The 12,707-nt window shown below is 35.4% G+C and overlaps 1 protein-coding gene and 1 pseudogene across 1 annotated transcript in view; one reads left to right on the top strand and one right to left on the bottom strand.

The window, feature by feature from the left end:
• The window catches only part of FSTL5 (follistatin like 5), a 928,941-nt gene that overhangs the window by 44,845 nt on the left and 871,389 nt on the right, over window positions 1-12,707 (bottom strand). The window lies entirely within an intron of this gene.
• LOC133229251 (translocon-associated protein subunit beta-like) lies at window positions 340-984 on the top strand (annotated as a pseudogene).

Genomic DNA, 12,707 nt, shown 5'->3' with positions numbered 1-12,707 from the left:
AAAATGATTTGAATCATGTATATGTATAACTGAATCACACTCTGTATACCTGAAACTAACAGAGCATCATAAATCAACTACATTCCAATAAAATTTTTAAGACAATGTAACTTTTATTAACTCTAGTTCCATACATATGTATAAATGAAACAAAATCTAGCCTCAGTTTCCTGTTGGAACATAGCATAGTGTCCGTCATGTGAATAGATGAAGTTTAATACAATCAAATGAAACAAATAAATAAACTTGCTGTCAGGCTGAATGCCTTTAACAAGAAGTACCTTCTGCTTGTGATTTTGGCAGCTCCCAAAAGTCTCGGGGAATGGGGATACAGTGTGTATGCTGAGGCTGCTGGAGTTTGTGGTGTTCATTCTATTTGCCGTCACACAAGCAGACAAAGTAGCCAGGCTTTGGCCTCAAAATCACTGTTGAACAGATGTGCTGTGAAAGGGGAGACCTGATCTTTCAGAACAATATCTACAGTGTTGGCTCAAGTGCTACATGAGACGTGGACTTGCCTGATGATTCCTTCCTTCCAGAAGACTTCAGCATTGTCTTGGGAATAATCAACATTAAATGGGACTGGGTTACTCCTGCTAACAATGTCTCTCACATCATGGCCCTACATCCTCTCAAGGCTGGTTATTTCAGCTTCACCTCAGCAACTATTCCTTACCTGGCTCAAGAGGATAGGCCCATAGTGATGGACTTTACCAGTGCACCTGAATGGGGAGGAATCCTGGCTCAGCATAGTTGAACTGTAGATTTTTCCCCCATTTTTTCCTGGACTGCGTAGCTTTCCGGGTTATGACTCTCCCTTCAATGGACATCCACCTGCAGTCATGATACTCCAGCAAGAGGAAATATGACATCCCCCAAACCAAAAAAATAACTGAGTGGGGCTTCCATGGCTCTCCCTTCCCCAGAAATCCATGTGCTTTCCAGACTCCCAAGGGTATCTCAATGCCATCTCTTCTCCCTTAACCCTTGGCCACCTTCTCCTGGGTCCTGCCTGCTCTAAACCAGAGTGAAGGATCATGGGGGAGTCTGTGAGAGCCTCCTTGGTTCCATCATGAAGCCATACAAACAGGAATGCCTTCAAAAACTACCTTGATCCTTAGGCCCTATGGTATACCACTGATGTGTCCTGGGGTATGTTGCTGGCAATGTGAATTCTCTCCGGGGTCCAGAAGCAGGCACTTTGGAGACTGCCTGACACCACTCCCAACCCCTGCCCTCCAGTCTCAAGAGAGAGTGGAAGATAAGATGAAAGCTGTGGGACCCTAGGAGGCTACCCAGTCTCTGTACTGGCTTAGGAAAGCTCTTACCATATGGGGTATTCTAATAAAAACAAATGCCACCATGGGGGGCAAAAAAAAAAAAACAAAAACAAAAAAACAAGATGTAAATTTTGAGGAGAATGTCATCATAAATGACAAAGGTATAAAAAAAAATTGCATGAATTATAGAGTGCTTGAGTTTAGTCAGGAGATTGATATAAATTAAGAGGATCCAAATCAGGATCAGAAAGAGCATTTTAGACAACATGAATAGTTACACAGAAACTATAAATACAGATACTTTTAACTTACAATGTGGTTACGGAAGTAAATACCACAAGTCAAAATGAATTGAATAGCCCTAATGGCACCCACTCCAGTACTCTTGCCTGAAAAATCTCATGGACGGAGGAGCCTGGTAGGCTGCAGTCCATGGGGTCGCTGAGGGTCAGACACAACTGAGCGACTTCACTTTCACTTTTCGCTTTCATGCGTTGGAGAAGGAAATGGCAACCCACTCCAGTGTTCTTGCCTGGAGAATCCCAGGGACAGGGGAGCCTGGTGGGCTGCCGTCTATGGGGTCGCACAGAGTCGGACACGACTGAAGCGACTTAGCAGCAGCAGCAGCAACCTACCAAAAAGTATAGCTTAATCTGTGAGAAGGAAAGTGTTAGTTGCTTATCATGTCCTACTCTTTATGATCTCATGGGCTGTGGGCCACAAGGCTCCTCTGTTCATGGTCATCCAGGCAAGATTCCCCAGGCAAGAATATTGGAGTGGGTAGCCATTCCCTTCTCCTGGGGATCTTCTTAACCAAGAGATCGAACCCAAGTCTTCTGCATTGCAGGCAGATTCTCTACTGTCTGAGCCTTAAGTTCAGCTGAACTTAAAAGGATTCAGAACACTTAACTTTGACCACAGTGGGCAAAATCATCTGACACAAAGCCTATTTTATAATAAAGTATTGAATATCTTATGTAATTAATTAAATATTATACTGGATGTGAAAGAGAGAATGGTTGCAGAATGGTTATGAGCGTGTGAGTTATTTACCCTCAATGATGGTGGGGCTAACTGGGAATCATGAGAGGGGATTCCACCATGTATCACGATCCTGGGAAAAGAGAAACACTCGAATTATGTTTTCTACTAAATTTCTCTCACTTTCACCCCATCTAAAATTGAAAAATTGTTAGTCTGGATAGGGGCTACTCAGGTTCCCTTAACTGGACCATAGTATGTTTGCAGATCAGTCTTAGGAGTTAAGTCTGCTGAAGGCAATAGATTCAACATTGTTCGTTATTGTTGTTATTATCATTGGCTACACCCCATGGCACGTAGAACTTCCCTGACCGGGGAGCAAACCCTAAGTACTATAATGTCTTACATTCTAAGATAGTGCCCTCTGCAGAGGAAGCATAAAATCTTAACCACTGGACCACCAGGGAAGTCTGGCTTCAACATGCTTTGGACTTAAACTATACGCAATAGAAAATATGTTAAGGTTGCGTTTTCCTTCCAATGCAGAGTTGCATCACCAAACCTCTAAAGTTAGGAAAAAGAGCCTAGTGGTTCTCTGGTGAATTGAAGTATGGAGAAAATAAATATGGAGAAATAGTAAAGGAGTAGTAATTTTGTTAGCAACATGAGAAGATCAACTTAGGGCTGGGTCTAGAGACAGAAGAACATGTTAATAAAAAGATATTACAATGTTAGACAAGAGCAAAGAACAAAAAACAAGTGCAGGGTCTGCGCAGCTGAGTTTTGTTGTAGCAGAGGTACACAGAAGTGAGAGGCAGGAATGTTTTATAGGTGACATTAGGATAATTTGCAGAGCACATTAGCTAGATTTTACTCGGAAAGCGAATAAAGGACTTGAGTTCTATAATGTATTGAGTGCTAAGGCACTGAATTTAGACAGAACAGAGTTTATAGCTGGTTCCAACACTTATTAGTTAAGTGATTCACCATATGTAGAACAGGGATAAAAGTTTATGGAGCTGCTAGTTTTAAATGAGGGAGTGCCTAAAAATTCTTATTTCATTGTCTGGTTTATAGTAAGTGCTCAGTGTTTGTTAATTACTATTAAGATATTCGACAATCACTACAATAATAAGAACAAAACTACACCTAAGCCATACAAATACAACCTGAGGAGGTGTACATGATACAGCAACTCGGCCGAATCCAGAAAATTATACTGTAAATTCTATATTAAAATAAAAAAAAAATTATAAAGAACCACTTTAAATGATTCTTGTACATAGGACAATAGAAAAGTTAGACATTACTGATGAAACTGTTAAACAACATAAATAAATGGTAGTGGGTTTCCTGCATTTCCAGAAAATTTCTCAAATGTCTGGTCACTTTTCTTTAACATTGCTGTTCCTTTATTTCTTGCTAAAATTTGGATTCATTTCAGTGCGTGCCTTAGGAAATCATCTGGAGTTTATCATAATAAAAAGTCTGAATATCTTTAGGCTATTTATCTCAAAGACTTATATAAAAAATTAAGATATTTTGTATTTCACTTGTATAAATACAGTAACAAAAACTGTTTCTCTGATAAATTTACAATTTTAATAATGGCTTTATGAATCAGAATAAATATAATTTATCTCTTTCCTATAAATCCAAATGCTACAGTGGTTCCAAAAGTGTTTTCAAATTTTAAAAGATGGTAAAAATGGATCACTTTGAAATTAGATAAGGGATAGAAGAAGTATACCAAAAGGATTATCAACATATCTTAATTTCATGTTGGTAAAGCACAGATTGGAATCAGGAAATAAAAAATATATTAAATAGGTTAATGTAACTACTTTCATGAGGTCATTGATAATGATGATATCCATGCAGCATATTTATTAATTCAAAAAACATAAAGTATTAAGTTATGGAAACAATGTATATCTCAAATGACTGTTGCCAAATGGTTTATATTCCACTCTACTTCTGTTTATTAAAAAGTCATTTGTGTCCAAACAAATCTTTTTGAATTAGATCTCTTTACTTCTCATTGTAAATGAAAGTTTGGATGGAAGTAGAGGTTTTTTAATCTTAAAAAATGACAAGCAAATTAAGTTTACACAAAATCAGGAAGGCATATTTAGTCAATATTAAGATACATGTGCTGCAGTCCATGGAGTCACAGAGTCAGACAAGACACTTAGCAACTGACAACAACAACAAGGATACATGTATCTCTGATCTATTAAACATTTCTCAAAATCATTTTTATATAAATTAATCATTTATATTCAAATTATTTTCAGGTATCAATTAAATTAGTCTTGTCCATTTTCTTTAATTAAAAATTATTCAGAGTTCAAAAACATTTTGTTTATTTGATACAAATTCAACAAAGTTTTAAAGCAGGATTTAAATAACATATACTTTAATTAAACAAAAGCAATGTTTCCTTTTACTCAAATTGATGAATAATTTTGATTTATGTTATTAAGGAAAAAAGTCTAGATTTTTTAGCATTTTCTTGGCTTAGTTACATAAATCAGCAGCTACTTTCATAGCATACGCAAACTCTGATTCCCTTTTGTTACAAAGACACTAAAAACTATATTTACATTTCAAAAATTACATAAATATAAAAATAAGCTGCTACATCATGGCAAAAAATTAAATCATTAAAATTTTATATTGGTTTTCTTGAAAATCAGATGTCAATATAGAATAAAAATCTACATATTTCATTACCTGTTCCCCTTTCAAAATAAAAAAGGCAAAAAAGATAATGTTTCCATAGTATAGAAAAAAGTTCAACTAAATACAGAAGAAATATTAGGCGTACTAAATAGTTTTAAGAGTCACTTAAGGCAACAATTATTTTTATTTCCCTTGAAGCTGTTTTTATTCATCTTGTGAGCCCTGTATACCCTCCACCATGCTGGTGTAAACACTGAAGAATAAGACCCTTGCCGTTTGATGTTTGTGACCTACCATTCTTCATGTTATCACCTGGTTATGTGAATATGTCTACTCATGGCTGATGACAGACTAAATTTAATAGAAGATTATTCCACCAACTAATTTGGTAGGTTCTTTTGTTATAGTTAAATTTTAGGGCTTTCTGACATCCTTTTCATGTCCTTCAGTTCTTGCTTGAATCACATCTCAAAGAACTTTAAAAACTGACATCTTGCTGAATGATTTTTTTGCAAGAAATAGAACACTATAACATAACAAGTTAATGTTAACAAGTGAGCATCTTTAATTTGAAAGAAAAAAGGAATCTATTGGTCTATATATTCTTTGATTGACTCATTAGTCAAGTTCTTCTTCCTACACAGGTAACCATAGACAGGCTAAATTACAGATTTAAAACAAAATTAAATGGGTACAAAATGTTAAAGTGAAGTCACAGGAAATAGTTTTTACATAGTTAAAAACTCTTGTAAATAGTTTTTACAGCCTCAAATTATTGTAAAGATAATATCAGTGCACCCAATGTTGTCCCTCTACAGAACACCTACCATTACCACTAGTTTTACATTTAAAATAATTTTTCTTATATGGCAAAAAAAAGAGAGAGAAAATATGATATATATATATGAAATAAACATTTTAGCAACATTCCCAGAAACTTTCTAAAATGTTCTACTGACTGCTATCATTAATTTATGCATGTGCTCTTAAAGATAAAATTATTTATTTAATAGCATTGCTTTTTGAGCCACAGTTGGGGTCTTTCATTCAAAAGGCAGTTTTTTTTTTTTTTTAAATATATTGTATTTAAAGTTTTAACATTTAAAAAAGATATTTCTTCAAGTGAAAATTCATGAATTCATAAAATAGATGCTATGGTAAAATATAACATTTTGCTTCAACAGGAAAATAATAAAATCCCTTTAAAAATAGAATTAAAAACCTCAATATTGTTTTCTATACACATTTTATAAGAACTAGTTAATGCTTTATTTGCTTCATTCAAAATATTGTTTTCTAATCTATTGCATTTACTTATGAAATAAGTCCTGGCAATGTGCACATTAGATTTACATAAGACATTTCTTAAGTTCTCAGGGTGAGCTCTGTCCTCATCTTGTGAAGTATTGCATTGTATCATATCTTGTGATGTATTTCTTCATGTATCTTAATTGTTATCTGAGTCTGTTTTAACGTCAAACAAAGAAACCCAAGAAATCTAGACAGTCTATTATTTACTTGTTTAGGGTAAAGTAAGTTTGTTTTACCATTTCCAGCAAAACCTCAAATCATATGGGACAGAGGGAAAAAAGTATGTGCAATTGTGCTGTGTATACATCGCAGCTGGATTGCTCTGTGTTTTACGGATCACTTTGATGATGAGTTAGCATAAGGACCTCTGAGGGAAGAAGCAAGAGGTATTTTACTTTGCATAATAAAACTTGAGAGGCAGATCTGTGATGTAGAGTGTTTCTAAATTGCATGTTATTAGTGTTCCATTGATTTCTTCAGTAAAAAATGCTTTAGAATGAATCTAGTCAGAGGCTTTATTAAAATGTAGAGCTTGGAGTCCGCTAGTAATACCTGTACAAAACTTTTTCCTTTTTAAAAATAATGAAATATGTATATTTCAAATATACCTTGCTTTTAAATCTAACCTGGAGTTCCCTTGTGGCTCAGCTGGTAAAGAACTCGTCTGCAACACGGGAGACCTGAGTTTGATCCCTGGGTTGGGAAGATCCCCTGGAGAAGGGAAAAGCTACCCACTCTAGTATTCTGGCATGGAGAATTCCATGGACTATACAGTCCATGGCATTGTAAAGAGTTGGACATCACTAAGCAACTTTCACTTTCACTTGTTTCCCGTATGACAAAAATATTATAAGGGATTCTCAGTCGTGTCCGACTCTGTGCGACCCCATAGACGGCAGCTCACCAGGCTCCCCCGTCCCTGGGATTCTCCAGGAAAGAACACTGGAGTGGGTTGTCGTTTCCTTCTCCAACGCATGAAAGTGAAAAGTGAAAGTGAAGTCCTTCAGTCTTATCCGACTCTCAGCGACCCCATGGACTGCAGCCTACCAGGCTCCTCTGTCCATGGGATTTTCCAGGCAAGAATACTGGAGTGGGGTGCCATTGCCTTCTCCAAAATATTACATTATACACTAATAAAGAATAGTAACCTAAGTGAATATTCTGTCAAACAGGGGCTGGTCTATTTGATTCATCTATCTTGGGCTCTTTCCTTATAAGACTCAAATAGAGCCTGTTAATAAGGGGCAGAGACCAAGTAGGGGATCAGACAACATTATCTCACTCAAGAAATAATGCAGATAGCTAACTGAACACACACACACACACACACACACACACACAACACTAAGCTGCAAGCACTTAGTAATTTTCTGTCTTAGCCATTTTATACTGCATGTGTGGGTTTACCAATATGCCAAAGAATGTGGATAGTACTGTTTAAAATAAAACCAAATCCAGTGAACCAGTAGTGTGTTTACTCCTTTAGAAATAAGGTGAAGAAAGTTATCACATGTTTGAGTAGAAGAAACTTTGAACCCTAATAAGAATCCTGGAGCATATGCCAACAATAAATTGTATGTGTGTGCACTCAGTCGTGTCTGACTCGTGATCCCAGGAACTGCAACACATCAGGCTCCTCTGTCCATGGGACTTCCCAAGTGAGAATATGGGAGTGGGCTGCTATTTCCTCCTCCAGGGGATCTCCCCTACCCAGGGACTGAACCCTCATCTCCTGCATTGGCAGGTGGATTGTTTACCACTGAGTCACCTGGCATATGTAGTACTGAAGGAAATATTTGTTTAATAAACAATTTATGTCTGCCTTTTTTTATTTGGTAAAGAGAGTACACTAGGCCCTGAGAATCTAAGAATTCAAGAAGTCCTGACAGTCTAGAGTTTGTGTTTTCATAGAGCAGACAAGGAAGGAAGAAGCTCAGAGAAGCTGAGAAAGCAAAAGTCATGATTTCAGGATTTCTAAGTGTTTCAGATATTCAGTAAAAGCAGAGCTAGATAGAAAAAGTTCCAGCTCCTGAAAATTTGTAATACTTTCTGTTAGTTTATTTCTGTTTGTGGGAGGAATTAGCATATAAGAAGGAAGGGAGCAACAGAAAAATTGAACCTCACTGAACTGAGATTTTGCAAGATCATTATCTAGGAACCATTTTTGGAAACAATTTTAACTGCTGCTCTTCATCCTGATGGTATGCTTTTCCTAAAAAGGCATGAAACAACTGATATTTTCAGTTTCTGATGTGTCTGGCTTTCGATGTAATCAGACAATTTTAGTGCTAAAACTGTACCTTCATACACCTGTCCTGTCCATGAATCAAGTCACAAGTATAGTGTTCTCTTGATATATGGCCAGCCAAATATATATATATATATATATACATACACATATACATATAATTTTGCTTTAACAGATTTGATAAAATATGAGGAGAATGATATACTTTAACTTTCACAGAATGTTTAGTTTTCCCTTGGAGAAGCTTTAAGGAAACATATATCGAAACCAATCTTTTGTAATCATTTTCTTGCTATAATTTATAAAGAAAAAGATGCTGTAGACCTCTCTCCAGACTACCAGAATGGTGCCTGCTCCTTGAATGGAGACACAGACATTGGCTGTGTAGAGATTATGTCAGATCTGATTCTGGATAAGCCCTTAGACTGTCACTGCCATATTTTTGCAAGCACTCATTCAACTTTACAATGACCTAAAAGAATATCTCCAGTTGCCACCTTTGTCCTTTCCAGCCCACACAAAGTGGGCCTTCCCTGAGGTCCACTTTCATAAGATTCCTGAACTCTCTATCCAAGCTGAAACATTCACTGGAATCTGTTTTACCCCTGGGGTATGTGATAGGGACGTGAGGAGTATCAAGGAAATTTAGGTTTATTTGTCTGCTTTCATTAGAAGGTCAAGTCCAGAGGAAGACAAAACTTTGGGGACTGTCATTTTCAGATTTTTTCTGGTTGCTTTCAAGGTCTACCTCTCACTGTGATGCACAGATACACTCTGTTCATCTTATTGTTTGTCATGTAATCCTTCATTGAAATACACACACACTCACACTCACCTTCCAACCATATCCATTAATTCTAAGACTAACCCTAACCCAATCTCCGCTAAACTGCTCCATTTTCCTCTCAAGAAATAGGAGTACTTTATAGGTAAATTTCTAGAGAAATGTAATCCAAACAAACAGGAGAAGTAGTTTGAAATTCTAGGCAGTAAATTCAAATGGTGGTATTGAGGGATGATTTCAAGCTCAGGCAAGACTTTAAAAACATCTTAAATAGCGATAGTGTTGCCGAAGTTACTATCTTCCTTTCTGACTTTTACAGAACAAGTTCTGGGGTAGATACATAAATCAGAAATGATTTATTTCTTGTATTACTCTAAGCATCCTCTGTGCCAATTGACATTGCCCTATTTAAGCCAGTTGGGATTAAACTCTAGCTGCCCTCCAGTTTGAGAGAGGACAAGAGATGAGAGAGGTAGGATTTGCAGATGTTATGAGGGTCAGACTGTAAATACATCTTTTTTCATCAATTGAAACCTGTTTTCAATTGTATCAAAGGTACTATTTTAGTCAGTGAAAATATTAAGAATTTCTACTTAGAGCTCTAAGTAGCCTAAATGTTAGCTGTGCCCTTTTATCTAAGTAAAAATATTTTGGCAGTAATCCTTATTCTTTTTTTTATTCATGACAACTCAATCTTCTAAGAAAGAATTTTACTAATTTCTGTATTTGTTGTAGCTTCACTTTCTGGTCTTCTCAATGTCTTTCACTAAGCTTTATCAAAATCCTCTGCTCTGAACTACACTGGCCTCTTGTAGTAATCACTTTCACCTCCCCATCTACTACCAAAAAAAAAAAAAAAATCAGTTTTGGAAGAATTATCTAAGATTTTTCGTAGGAGATCTAGTGGAAATATTCCTTCACTCATTGCCTGACTCTCTGCCACTTCATTAGTTTTGCCTTCTATCATGTCAATTCTCGTTACCCTGTTTTCATTCAGAGATTTTTAAAAATGTGGTAAATGATAAATTACTGTCAAATTTATTGTTTTTGTTCCATGTAGACAAATTCTAGTAGCATTTGCACAGAAAGTTGCAATAATTACATATACTACAACAGGAAACTGACATTTAAACTTTTCTGTCTCCAGAATGGCCCTCCGAATAAAACTAAATCAATTATGTAAATATCCATTCTCTCTGAGATTTGATGTGTAACCCAGCCATTATAACACAACCATTCTTCTGAAAAAAAAAAAAATTTTTTTTAATTACTTTTTAATTTATGGCTAATTAAAAAATTGGTAACAAAAGTTATTAAATTCCCATGCATTGGGCATATCATAAAAAATTAAAAGTAGTAAGCTATACAATTCAAATATATATATATAATGATATAATAACAGTTCTTTAGATACAAATTATGAGTAAAATAATAAAATATTTGCTTTACATTTGTAGAGCACTTTTGATTAAAAAGATGATGAATTATAATTTCAATTTTTATGACATTAAATAGACATAATTGAATCTTCTGAGAATTGCACACACATTTTCATATGGAATAGTCTCTTTTAATTTTTTATCTATCTGGACATTTGTTTTGAGTTCAAATTGAAATTCCTCATGTAAGAAATTTATATTTTTCAGGTCATTACAAAATACACTTCTTAGAACTATATAATCTTTTCAACTTTAGAACTATGATTAATGGTTTGTTAATGACTTGTTGAAATTTAAGGTTTTTAAAGAAAATTTTCTATTAACTGCCAGTCTAAAAAAAGAATGCCTATTTAATATACATTGCCAGTTCACTGAAATGCACAATGAATTATTAATGTGAAAAGTATGTCATTTGTTGAATATTCAGTGGACCTATTTTTGAAAAAAGTAACAGAACATGAGATATGAAATGTTTTATTCGTAAGTGAAAATCACTCAGTTGTGTCTGACTCTTTGCAACCCCATGGACTGAAAGTCCATGGGAATTCTCCAGGCCAGATAACTGGAGTGGATAGTCTTTTCTTTCTCCAGGGGATCTTCCCAACCCAGGGATCGAACCCAGGTCTCCCACATTGCAGGCAGATTCTTTACCAGCTGAGCTACAAGGGAAACCCATTTTATCCTTACTTGAAAGCAAAAAGGCATCATTGTGGAATAACTGAAATCAGCATATTTTAATAAAAATCAGAAAATCATGTTTTATTAATTAAATTTCAAGTAATTTATATTTTCTCTAAATATTTGGGAGATGGATTAACCAAATATCTATTATGGAGTTTTTTAAAAAGTAAACTTATAGTCAAAAAGTGTTAATCAGTCCCTTTCAGAAGCTTAGGAATTACTTTACTGGGTGAGGCAGAAGTGTAACCCGCCCTCTCTCATCTTTCAGGAAGTTTAGTTCAACAAAACTGTATTCACAACTAGAGCTAATAAATACAAGGCATATAGAATGGCTGCATGCTTCTCTAGAGTTTTTTTGCACCATCTCCTGGACAAGCACTCACATTCAAGAAAGAGACAAGAATGCAAGCTTGGTTCATTAGCCAGAACACAACAGTTTAGAGACCATTTTGATTTCAATCAACTGTATTACCAGTATGTCTGGTTTAGTCCAGACACAGGTTAATCTTTTGATATTTGAAACCCAAAGAAGGTGCTTTCAATAATAACCTCTTCTAAGCTCTCTTGCTATAGAGTAATATTTGAATAGAAGTAATAGTATATGGCCTGGGCAATGTCACTCAGAATGGCGTGGAATTCAGTTAGGGAATTCAATGAGTGAGTGGTACCAGATTTCATTCTCAGGCATTTATAAAAACGGAAATTAATCTCCTGAAATTCAAATGCCTCAGGCTACTAGGAAACAGACCTACTTCAGGCTCTGAAGAATTTTTAAAGTGCTGAGAACTTCAAATTTTCTTAAAAAATGAATGACTTTCCAAATTTTGTGAAGACTTAGTTTTTTTTAAAAAAAACTTCATGATTATAAATATCAATCTTTTAATATAGAACTAGGAAGTTGTTTTCTCTAAAGTTCTTTGATTTTTATTTACTTTACAGATGAAAGAAGCCTGAGAATTATAGATTAAAAAAAAAGAAAATAGAGAAGAAACCAAGCAGAGAGAAAACAACAACAAAAAATTTTTAGCAAAACTGTAGCTAATCATAGAGCAGCCCTTGCTACAGTATAGATTATGAGTACTTCTGACATTTCTATTATGGGCAACTTAATATTCACATATTATGTTGTCCCAGTTCCTAGAAAAAAAGGGATTAAGCTAAATTCACAATAGCCAGTGGGAAATGGTGTTGCTGGGACAATCAGGCTGGGATCTGTCAAGAGACATAAGTTCTTCTTACTGCTACTTACTGCTTCCACACACATAACCATTCCTGTGTGCTTAATGCTGTGCCCACCA

The sequence above is a fragment of the Bos javanicus genome, chromosome 17, assembly GCF_032452875.1.
Source record: "Bos javanicus breed banteng chromosome 17, ARS-OSU_banteng_1.0, whole genome shotgun sequence".
Taxonomy (NCBI): Eukaryota; Metazoa; Chordata; class Mammalia; order Artiodactyla; family Bovidae; genus Bos; species Bos javanicus.
The sequence above is the reverse complement of the archived record's forward strand: the minus strand, read 5'-3'. Positions and strand labels throughout refer to the sequence as shown.